Genomic DNA, 12523 nt, shown 5'->3' on the forward strand with positions numbered 1-12523 from the left:
CCGTCCTGCACCATGAGGAGGGAGGAGCCGGTCGGCCGAGCGGACAGCACACTGGACTTGTGATCCTGTGGTCCTGGGTTCGATCCCAGGCGCCGGCGAGAAACAATGGGCAGAGTTTCTTTCACCCTATGCCCCTGTTACCTAGCAGTAAAATAGGTACCTGGGTGTTAGTCAGCTGTCACAAGCTGCTTCCTGGGGGTGGAGGCCTGGTCGAGGACCGGGCCGCGGGGACACTAAAAAGCCCCGAAATCATCTCAAGATAACCTCAAGATAACCTTTCTCAAGTCGACTGTGAGAATTGGTCCAGGACGGACCGAAACGTCGTCGTCCCTTCACCTACTAGTGTGTGGTCTGGTCAACATTCTTCAGCCCCGTTATTGTGACTCATCGCCTCCTTTAGCGTCTTTTTCATAAGTTCCAAATGAACCTTTTTGTCTGTCGTATCACAACAAGGAAATACTGAAATATGTATACTTACCTAGTTGTGTTTGCGGGGGTTGAGCTCTGGCTCTTTGGTCCCGCCTCTCAATTGTCAATCAACTAATGTACAGGTTCCTGAGCCTACTGGGCTCTATCATATCTACACTTTAAACTGTGTATGGAGTCAGCCTCCACCACATCACTGCCTAATGCATTCCATTTGTCTCCAACTCTGACAATGAAAAAATTCTTTCTAACGTCTCTGACTCCTTTGGGCACTTAATTTCCACCTGTGTCCCCTAGTGCGTGTGCCCCTTTGTTAAATAGTCTGTCTTTATCTACCTTATCAATTCCTCTGAGAATCGTGTATCTGGTGATCATGTCCCCTCTAACTCTTCTGTCTCCCAGTGACGTGAGGTTTAGTTCCCGTAGTCTCTCCTCGTAGCTCATATCCCATGTGTGTGTGTGTGTGTGTGTGTGTGTGTGTGTGTGTGTGTGTGTGTGTGTGCGCGCGCGCGCGCACATTTGTATTTGTGCGTGTACTTGTGTTTGCGTGCGATTGTGTGTATTTTCGAGTATGTACGTGTGAGCAGAGTATCTTCAATGCTTATACGTGAATGCGAGTGCACGCGAGTGTACGTGAGTGCCTGACCCTGGGCTCGTGCACGCCACCCGCACGCGCGTCTGACCCTGCGCTTCATCCATCACTAAAACAAACACTGGCCACAAAAAGAAAACAAAACAAAAAAAAAACTCCAAAATTGTCCTACATCATTACCACCCAAAATAAAACGAGGCAGGGCTAATTGGCGTGTCAACCACCAATTACGAGGGATAATTTGTTTCCTGTATGGCCTCTTCTCACCCCTGGGGGGGGGGTGAGGAGGGGAAGGAATAGAAGGGGACAGAAAGAGAGAGAGAGAGAGAGAGAGAGAGAGAGAGAGAGAGAGAGAGAGAGAGAGAGAGAGAGAGAGAGAGAGAGAGAGAGAGAGAGAGAGAGAGAGAGAGAGAGAGAGGGAGGGAGGGAAAGTCAGAAAAAACACAAAATAGGCCATGGTGACCATGCAATATCAAATGCTTTAAAAGGCAGCCTGTGTACCATTCAGGTGTATCATTTTATAGTGTATGTTCCGTGAGCTAAACCTCCACTAGATGAAATAGTTGACCACTATTATAGTCTGTGTGGGTTGGTGGTGTTGTCGTCGTTGATCCTTCTCTACGGACAACCCAACCCACAACTCGGTAGAGTGCTTATACTTCACTAGGAGATCACCCTTGGCGCTTCTGGCTCTTGGAGAGGGGCTCAACGTCACATGTTTAGGGGATGCGGCTCCAACACTCAGCCTCGTTGTCACATGCACACACCCACTCGAGCCGCTGTGACTCCCCACTCTCTCCTTAGGTGATATGATCTCCTCAATCCCCCTTTGACTTATTAGTATTACCTTCTACCCTGTCTACAGCAGTGGTTCTTGGTTCTTTCTCTCTCTCTCTCTCCTTCTTTACTACCTCCTGGGAAGCCTCACTAGGACAAGGGCAAACACCAGCAAATTGGGATACATTTACTGGACAAAGCACATACACGATACATACACACACACAATAATAATGAATCCTATTCTCTATAATATTACAATCAGGTTGCACTCCAACACCATCAGAACTCTATTATCAGCTTATCAAGTGGTATCCTATCTCCTGGTTCACCACCTGATACTATCAACCTCCTCAAGTTGATCAAGTCTACATACACTGTTGCACCATCAGCAAGATAATATATATATAGAAAATCAGCATTTGAATGCAATAACATATATCAGTATAAATGTTCATTGATACACAACAATGATCAATCGATCACTGTCAGTCCTGGAACGCATACATCTGTAGGTAATCCAGCCTACGACTGTAACTCTAAACTTCAGTTTAAAACACTCCTTGACATAAGAATGCAAACAGTCACTCACCTCTCACTGCGTCTTGCACGCTAATGACAACCAAACACTATCAACTCCCTACAAGTAATCCACCAGAACTTCCCCTTCCACCTCTGGAAATTCACTACCCTAATATCTTTAGGTTCTTCCGGGCTTCACTACCAGGATCCTCTGCAGCTTCTCCAGGCTGCTATCATGAAGTTTCCTTGAGTAACTACGGTGCTCCACCCTTCTGCTAGGTTCCTCCACAGCTCTCTTGGCTGCTACACCACCTCTACAGAAGCACGTGACACTCCTCTTCACTGCTTCTCCTCACAGCTCGAGGTCCTCTGCTTCACTACCTTGGAGTCTCATCAATTACCTCATCTAGGCTGGCTTCGAAGTTCTCAGCAACTTCTTCCCCAAAGACAAACCTGCAACCCATCGACACTCCAATAAAATGTTCCCCTTTAACACATAAACAAAAATAACCACACAATATGCTTGCCTCAAACCTCTATCTGTTCTCTACATACAGTGAGAGTGGACTCCCCCGTTTTGGGCGGGTCCATACTCCACCTCGCCTGGCGGCGGTCCTCACTCGCTGGGAGGGTCTTCCTCCGTCCGGAGCCAGGCTCCCTCAGTCGTCCGTCAGAGCTCAGAGAGGATGGACGTCGCTCCGTGTTCCTCCCTCTTCACTCTCCTATTTCAGGCCTTCTGCCTTATTAAAACATGTCTAACTTATAAATAAACATCGCTACTGTCGCTGGGCACACGACCAACTACAAGCAATCACTATGAACTGGCGTATATCGTGCTTACCACAGATTATAAGGTCGAGGGCGCTTCTTCCTCTGACGAGGCTTGGTCAGGGCGCTCCACGGCCCACAATAATGCCTCCGGGCGGCTTAATATTCACTAATTATCGCCCACGACTTGAGACCACACGTCCCCAGCTCGATTCCACAGCTGGTACGTCTGCACACTTCTCTTCTCTTCGAGATATATCACTAGGGGTTCCCTTCTGACGGGAGCTCAACGGAGCGCGGCTTTTCCCCTGCGATGTCTGGCCTCAAGTGAGGTCAAGGTCCTCCGGAAGCGAGCTTCACGCCTCCAGCAAAATGTCCACATCTCCTAGCCAGTCATTTATCTGTTTTCTTCTTCATTGCCCATAATCTCAAACTGTTATACATATCCAAGCAACTATTTTACATATGCGTTATCACCTCAATATTTGCTAGACCTTCTAATCAGGTCAGGCCTGATGAATAACTCTCAAGGAGGGAGACTCGTTCCTCCTGTAGGCTGAGATCATAACACCACATAACCCGAATGCACTCGGGCATGGGGGAGGGAATGAAGTTGAAGTTGAATGAGTTCATGAAGACTCGTTCGCAGGTGTTTGTACAGTGCTGGTACAGTAGTACAGCATTCTGCAGCTTTGTGGTGTGGTGGTACAGCATTCTGCAGCTTTGTGGTGTGGTGGTACAGCATTCTGCAGCTTTGTGGTGTGGTGGTACAGCATTCTGCAGCTTTGTGGTGTGGTGGTACACCATTCTGCAGCTTTGTGGTGTGGTGGTACAGCATTCTGCAGCTTTGTGGTGTGGTGGTACAGCATTCTGCAGCTTTGTGGTGTGGTGGTACAGCATTCTGCAGCTTTGTGGTGTGGTGGTACAGCATTCTGCAGCTTTGTGGTGTGGTGGTACAGCATTCTGCAGCTTTGTGGTGTGGTGGTACAGCATTCTGCAGCTTTGTGGTGTGGTGGTACAGCATTCTGCAGCTTTGTGGTGTGGTACAGCATTCTGCAGCTTTGTGGTGTGGTGGTACAGCATTCTGCAGCTTTGTGGTGTGGTGGTACAGCATTCTGCAGCTTTGTGGTGTGGTGGTACAGCATTCTGCAGCTTTGTGGTACAGTGGTGACATTATTATTATTATTATTAACATCTTAATTGACAAAAATGAATGACAATTTTGCTTAATCTGAGGAATTCAATTAGGTCATATTAGAGTGAGGATAATGCTGGTATTCACTGTCACGCAGGACAGAGGGTCATACACAAGACAATAGGTCTAAACTGTAGGCTGAAGCACATGTATATATCATAGTTATAATCAACTACATCAGACTGTATACACGTTTCAATGTACGAATATGTGAATACAACTTTCTATTGTGCATTGCCACACAAGGTTCATAAGAGATACAGCTTAAAAATAATACAAATAAAATTATTCTTCATTCTTTAAAATGGAGAAGCAAATTTTGGAAAAATTGTTAGGATGTCGTCCAGTACTCCAGATTTAATGAAATAGTTACACAGTTGGTGGTACAATAAGCCAGGAGGTCTAAAATCTTTTACGGTTTCACATTCAACAATATAGTGTTCTAGTAAATGCATTAAAGGTTTATCACAGAGTTTACAATCTGAATATTCTGGTAGTGGCTCAGCCTCACTAACCTGCCAGATGTGCCTACAGCCAAGGCGAATTACCGCAGTGACTACATCACATTGCCTGGTCCGGTTACTGTGCTGACCATACAAATACCTATTATTACAAAAGTTGTCATAGCTTTTAATACTGCAGCTTCCAGGTCTCTGGGCATTAGATAGTCCACAGCTATATAATTAGTGTTTTCTTTCCTGCAAGCCTCATTGGCCAATCGATCTACAAAGTCATGTTTTCCAACTCCAACATGGGATGGGATCCATTCAAATGTTATGCAAAAGTTATTATCTTTGGCAAAAATTCCATTCCATTTAATATTACAAGCTACTTCAGACATAAATTGTGATGGGTTATTTAAGGACTGCAAAGCATTTTTAGAGTCACAGAATATCACTCCACTACCATTGAGTCTAAGGAACTCAGTGGCTAGATAAATACCCAATAGCTAAGTCTGTGTCGTGATTGCCCAGTCGTTCAATCTCTGTGTACTAGACATGATCGTTTCATTCCCTTTATACACTGCACATGCACAACCTGTTCTACTAGTGCCTAACTGCACGGAGCCATCAGTAAAGGCATAGGATTCAGTTGGTTTGAGATTTTGAAGATGACTTGTCAATAGCTTCTAATGTTATCATCTCATAGTTTGTGTTATACAAACTATGAGATGATATATATATGATATGATATGAGGTGTACATTATACACCCATCAGTCTTACACTGATGGGTGTATAATGTAAAGAGACCTGCACATCTTTCCAAGGGGGGATATAGTGAACAGCTTTATCAGGACTACAACCCGTTCTCGCAAATTCGTAAAGTCAATATTGACTTATTAACTACGTGCATAGGTGATATACTAAACATAATAGATACCCTTAAAAAGATTCATAGAAAACACCGACCTTACCTAACCTTGTTAGTATCTTAAGATAAGCATCTTATTGCTTCGTAATTACAATTATTACTTAACCTATACCTATTATAGGTTAGGTAATAATTGTAATTACGAAGCAATAAAATGCTTATCTTAACATACTAAGTAGGTTAGGTAAGGTCGGTGTTTTCTATGAATCTTTTTAAGGGTATCTATTATGTTAAGTATGTCACCTATGCACATATTAATAAGTCAATATTGACTTATTAAATTTGCGAGCACGGGTTGCAGGACTAAGAGACACATTCAGTTTCATAAGATTATAGGCACAACAACTGAGCCACACACTGTAAGGAGCTTTTTGCGGCGGATTGAGGGAACAGTCAGAATGGTTTAGAATGGATCTCAATTTAATTTAAATAGAGCTGGGGATTTTGTGACAAAAATTTGGCAAAAGAATAGATTTTGTGACAAAAAATGTCAAAATTTTGGCATAAAACATAGTAGAAGTATTCTCTTGTAAATAGAAGGTAATTTTAGTTCCTTTTTCATGTTAACAAATCTGACAGTTCCAGGATAACCCAGGATGATGCGCATGGCATCATTCTGTACTACATCTAGGCCTCCTTCTTCTTCTTGAGGTTTTCTTGAGATGATTTCGGGGCTTTAGTGTCCCCGCGGCCCGGTTCTCGATTACGCCTCCACCCCCAGGAAGCAGCCCGTGACGGCTGACTAACACCCAGGTACCTATTTTACTGCTAGGTAACAGGGGCATAGGGTGAAAAAAAACTGCCCATCGTTTCTCGCCGGCGCCCGGGATCGAACCCGGGACCACAGGATCACGCGTCCAGTGTTCAGTCTACAACTACAAAGCCGGTGGAGCCGACCTTGTAGTTGTTTAGGAGAAAAATTATGATGATGCAAGGCATAATAATCTACAACAGATCGTATAAAGGCATTATAAAAACTACGAGCATATTTTATGTTAATGTTATAGAGGTAGACGCCACAGCCAGTGGGAGGAGCCGAGCGGACAGCACACTGGACTTGTGATCCTGTGGCCCCGGGTTCGATCCCGGGCGCCGGCGAGAAACAATGGGCAAAGTTTCTTTCACCCTATGTCCCTGTTACCTAACATAGGTACCTGGGTGTTAGTCAGCTGTCACGGGCTGCTTCCTTCCTGGGGGTGGAGGCCTGGTCGAGGATCGGGCCGCGGGGACACTAAAGCCCCGAAATCATCTCGAAGATAACCTCAAGATATATAAAGGTAGACGCCACAGCCATGAGAGCAAATCCCTGATATACGAACCCCGTTTTTTGTTGATGCTTTTTTTTTGGAAGGGGAAACTAATAACAAAGCTCAAGGGGACTTCTTTCTTGAGTCCCGTTCTCTTCTGTCACCATTTTTTCTGCTCTCATCCCTTAGAAAGGCGAACCCCTTCCTTCTCTCTCTCTCTCTCTCTCTCTCTCTCTCTCTCTCTCTCTCTCTCTCTCTCTCTCTCTCTCTCTCTCTTGCTCTCTCTCCCCCTCAGTAACTTCGTCAGAGTTCATCGTTCTTTGTGGTCTAGTCCGGTTATTAAAAGTTTATCCCTCTTCCCCTCAGTCACGCCAGCAATATTTCTTTCTTCTTCCCTCTTTCCTCACACAGTTTCTTGAGCTACCTTCCTCTTATGTACAGCTGACCCTGCCTTCACAAGACGGCTGTCATAGCTGACCCCTGCCTTCACAAGACGGCTGTCATAGCTGACCCTGCCTTCACAAGACGGCTGTCATAGCTGACCCCTGCCTTCACAAGACGGCTGTCATAGCTGACCCCTGCCTTCACAAGACGGCTGTCATAGCTGACCCTGCCTTCACAAGACGGCTGTCATAGCTGACCCTGCCTTCACAAGACGGCTGTCATAGCTGACCCTGCCTTCACAAGACGGCTGTCATAGCTGACCCTGCCTTCACAAGACGACTGTCATAGCTGACCCTGCCTTCACAAGACGGCTGTCACAGCTGACCCCTGCCTTCACAAGACGGCTGTCATAGCTGACCCTGCCTTCACAAGACGACTGTCACAGCTGACCCTGCCTTCACAAGACGGCTGTCATAGCTGACCCCTGCCTTCACAAGACGGCTGTCATAGCTGACCCTGCCTTCACAAGACGGCTGTGATAAGTGTTGAAGACCCAGGCCAGATGTGAGACGATAGGGTCATACACCTCATGACTGAATGTTTGTCGTCCTGTTCGAGTGCATATTTTCGCAGCTCCAGAATATGGAGCTGGGAGGAACACACTAAATATGCCAGTCTCTTAAAGTAATACATACAGCCGCTACAACCCATCCTAAGGTTAGTTCATTAAAAAACTAAATTCATTAGCGCATTTTACTACTATTTAGATAAACAATTACGCCCAGTTCATAAGTGCCTAAGTCAATCCTCCTTGTTTAAACCACCTGGATACTTATATAGGGTTATTAATGTTTCATTAATAGTTTTTGGCTTGGTCAACTGACGAGTGAACCTTTGGCCTAAACAAAGATTATTCTCAAGTTGTAACTATTATTTTATACCCAGGCTTCGTCTGGGTCACTCTGGAGACAGCGCCAAGAAACCTACTCAGAAGAAAAGAGGACTTGGAGTTGGCCAACATGTGTTGACTGACTGACAAACTTTATTCCCACAAAATTTGGCGAACCTCCATAGAAATGCTGAAAATAAAGAAGAACTGTTTGGATTTTTAGCACGAGTAGTGGTGAAGGGCAGGAGGAGTTTACAGGATATGATGAATGATGACCAGACCACACACACTAGAAGGTGAAGGGACGACGACGTTTCGGTCCGTCCTGAATCATTCTCAAGTCGATTGTCTTGGTCCAGGACGGACCGAAACGTCGTCGTCCCTTCGCCTTCTAGTGTGTGGTCTGGTCAACATACTTCATCCACGTTATTGTGACTCATCGCCTGCATGATGAATGATGGTGGAACACTTCACCATAATGCTCAGCCACATCTCTCCATGGAGCGTTTTATATACAAGAAGCTGATGGTCAGAGAATACTTCACACAGCCGATATTGTTCCTCAACAAGCAATGTTATGCTCACAACTGGATCATATTACCCGTATGGACGACGATACTGTTTGTCAAATATTAGGGGGGCTCCCTTTTTGCCTCCTGCCTCCTGCCTTCTCATTCGGGGGGGCAGTGGCGGGCGTCGCTCCCAGAGCAGGCCAAAGCGCATCGTTGAGGCTGCCAAAGAGCAATTGAGACTCTCAACAGCTACTCGCCCGATGGATGTTATTCCTTGGTGTGCTTGTCCTTCTCCCTCTGTCTTAATGTCCCTACCTCAAGACCCTTTAAAGACTGAATTTTGCTTGTACTTGGCAACCGGAAGCGGCACATGTGTGTACACAACATCGTAGAGGTTCTAAGATTCTAGGTGAACCCCTGTATGGCATTAAGAAGCTTGCACGCTATCAACGTATGCGACACGTCAACATGTTCTGGCATTGGCAGAGTGTGTGGAATTCCTGGAGAAAACTTGAAGATGCTACAAGCTCGTGGGTTGCATATTAAAACCCAATGGAATGTCTAAGCACACAACGTTGGCAGAATCTTGAAATTGATGTAGCGTTGCTTTACAGTGCAGAATGTGCTAATATGTCCACCACTGAAGCGAGAAAAAAACAGTTTTCAGCAAACGTTTGACAGTTGGGCCAAGGGCAATTGCCTTAAAAAAAAAAGCACATACTAGAGGCTATATATAACAGTGGCTATACATTGGGGGGATGAAAGGTCTCATTCACAATCCTACCTTGCCGCTATCTTCACAGTGGGGTTCGATAACAACTGATGGCATATAGACACCACTGAGTAGATCTCTTATAACAATATGGGGTAAATGCTGAGAATTGATTCGCTGCTCCTGTAAATCAGGATCCCAGTCACGCTGTATTTGCAAACAAAATGTTGGCGTGCCATGTACTCTGTTGTGCAAGATCTGTACATCTCCTTCAATTGCATCAATTGAAGAAGAGCAACAATGAGAGAGCATTGATACTATATTATAATGTTTAAGTGTACACAGAAAAAGACATTGATTTTATTAGATTTATGATTTTTGTTTCAGTTTATGCAAAGTGAAATATGCCGCCATCTTGAATCCCAATCATTTCGGAGGGGGGGGGGGGGGCGGGAGGGCGTGTTATGACCCTGCCTAAACAGTTCAGACTGGATACGTTGAGGTCATTCATACCTTTAGGTATCAAGGTACCTGTATTACAATGTAATTCATTGTGCAGTATTTGAAATATCATTATATACATTTGTACTTTAGTTCATTGTACGGTATTTTGCTGTATTATTTTTATATTGAGGTCTTGTGTGTGTCTAACTGCTTGTTTGGTGGACCTGCCGCTGCTACTGTCACTCCAGTGTGTGTGTGTGTGTGTGTGTGTGTGTGTGTGTGTGTGTGTGTGTGTGTATAGAGCCAACTCAGTGCCGTTGGTGAGCTTCTTGTTTGTTGTATACACATATTTGTATGACACTAATTTTATGTAGCTGAACATGTGCGTATGTCCCCAAGGTGTATATTTATACGAGTAAATTTTTCTATTTGTGTTTCTGTACTCTGAGTTGATTTATGTATGTGCAGTGTTGGTACTGAGAGTTGACTGGTGGTGTCAGCCAGCAGTCAACTGGCTATCTCACCGGTTTGTCTGGCTTGTAGGATATCACACGTACTGTGTGTGTGTTCTCTGGATGTTGGTGTATATCTATCGACTTGTTCTTAGTATGTAAGGAGGAGGATTATTTGTGTGGATCAGAGTATTAAGTGTGTTCACCTGGGGGCTAGATTCACAGAGCAGTTAAGCAAGTACTTGTGAACCTGTACATCTTTTCTCTCAAAATTTGGCGGCTTTGTTTACAATTGTTAAATAGTTAATGAGCTCCGAAGCACCAGGAGGCTGTTTATAACATTAACAACAGTTGATTGGCAAGTTTTCAGGCTTGTAAACTGTTTAATAAATGTAACCAAAGTCGTCAAAGATTAAGGAAAGATGTTCACGTTCGTAAGTGCTTGCGTAACCGCTTCGTGAATCTGGCCCCAGATTCGTAACTTGTAACTATTGTAGTAAGGTGACTTATATTAATAGTTGAGCCGTTTGGGGACTTTTTGTCATATTTTGGGTGCCTGTGTGGACTTTTGAGATGAGACTCATGACTTTGCCAGAATTTCCAGTCATTGTAACTAACGTTTGAAGACTGACTTTGCCATTTGTCAAGGCATTGAGGACTAACTTCCGTAGAGTTTCTTGACTTCATATTTCCAATCATTGTGGACTCTGACTATTTGAGAAAAGATTTTCGACTTTGTCATTTGCCAGTTCAGTTGGGACTTAGTTTTTCCAAAGGCAAAGTGATAGTTCACTGACTTGTATTACTAATGTTCAGGCTGAGACATCCCCCTCCCACTCTGGTTATGTAACATCACCACCCTCCATGTTCACAACCTTTTAGCCAGTCTGGAGTGGACAAGTGTACCAATGTTATTAGGTGATTTATGCTTAGTGACGTCAAGCTGCTATGACTTGTGCTTTGTGTCAGCTGACTTCATTGTTATTGGGTTGTATGCAGAGAGATTTCTGTATGCAAGAAGCGGTGTTATGGAGACAAGTCCGTCCCAGTAAACTGGTGGATTTTACTTAAGACTTTCACTTGACCCTAGACATATTACCACCGAATAATTAGTCTACTACGGGCTCACCATAGCCCGTGCTACTTGGAACTTTTTGTTCCGGGTAGCGAATCTTAAACCACCAACCACCACACTGAATAATTTTAGGTCAGGTGTCTCAGTGATTTATTCTATTCCACGAGCCTTGCTGCGGATGTATTATACAGTACAGTATACATTTATATACATGTATATATGTATTCATTTATATACATGTAGGATGTATACAGTACTCGCGTTCGTTTTCCATATATAACTTAAGAGTGGCTACCTTATACTGTATGTTGGTTCCGGGGATCAATGTTCCAGCAACCCGGTCTCTGACTTGGCCTCCTGGTTAGTGGTCTGGTCCACAAGTCAACAAGTCTGAAGTGTCAAACACGGCCTGGCTTGTCCAGTTCACTTCTGAACACCATAAGAGGTCGGCTACTTATACCCATTATGTCTAAGAGTTAAAGTCTGGAAAAGTCTTGGGCTACTGCTATTTTTTAATTCTAAAATCTGTCACCAGGGGGGTTATATGGTGGTAAAATAATAATAATAATAATAATATTTTCCTAGCACCATCATACGTAACATTTCAAACCGATAAGCACAAACGTCCTCCAAATATTTCTGGAACACCCATGTTTATTATTTTACAAAAACTGAATTTAGCAAATTTGACAAAAAACCGAATTTAGCAAATTTGACAAAAACCGAATTTAGCAAATTTGACAAAAACCGAATTTAGCAAATTTGACAAAAAACCGAATTTAGCAAATTTGACAAAAACTGAATTTAGCAAATTTGACAAAAAACTGAATTTAGCAAATTTTACAAAAAACTGAATTCGGCAAATTTGACAAAAAACCGAATTTAGCAAATTTTACAAAAAACTGAATTCGGCAAATTTGACAAAAAACTGAATTTAGCAAATTTAACAAAAAACTGAATTTAGCAAATTTGACAAAAAACCGAATTTAGCAAATTTGACAAAAAACTGAATTTAGCAAATTTGACAAAAAACCGAATTTTGCAAATTTGACAAAAACTGAATTAAGCAAAAACTACAAAGAGATCCCCTTCGAGGAATACCCGATTGCACAATAAAGTACAGCAAACTCCCAGTTTAACTTGCATTATGCACCA

General features: G+C 43.6%; 1 protein-coding gene across 4 annotated transcripts in view; it reads right to left on the reverse strand.

The window, feature by feature from the left end:
- The window catches only part of LOC123765293 (uncharacterized protein CG43867), a 1137736-nt gene that overhangs the window by 836077 nt on the left and 289136 nt on the right, over nucleotides 1-12523 (reverse strand). The gene's annotated exons all lie outside the window — the stretch shown is intronic.

Source organism: Procambarus clarkii, chromosome 33 (genome assembly GCF_040958095.1).
Source record: "Procambarus clarkii isolate CNS0578487 chromosome 33, FALCON_Pclarkii_2.0, whole genome shotgun sequence".
Lineage (NCBI taxonomy): Eukaryota > Metazoa > Arthropoda > Malacostraca > Decapoda > Cambaridae > Procambarus > Procambarus clarkii.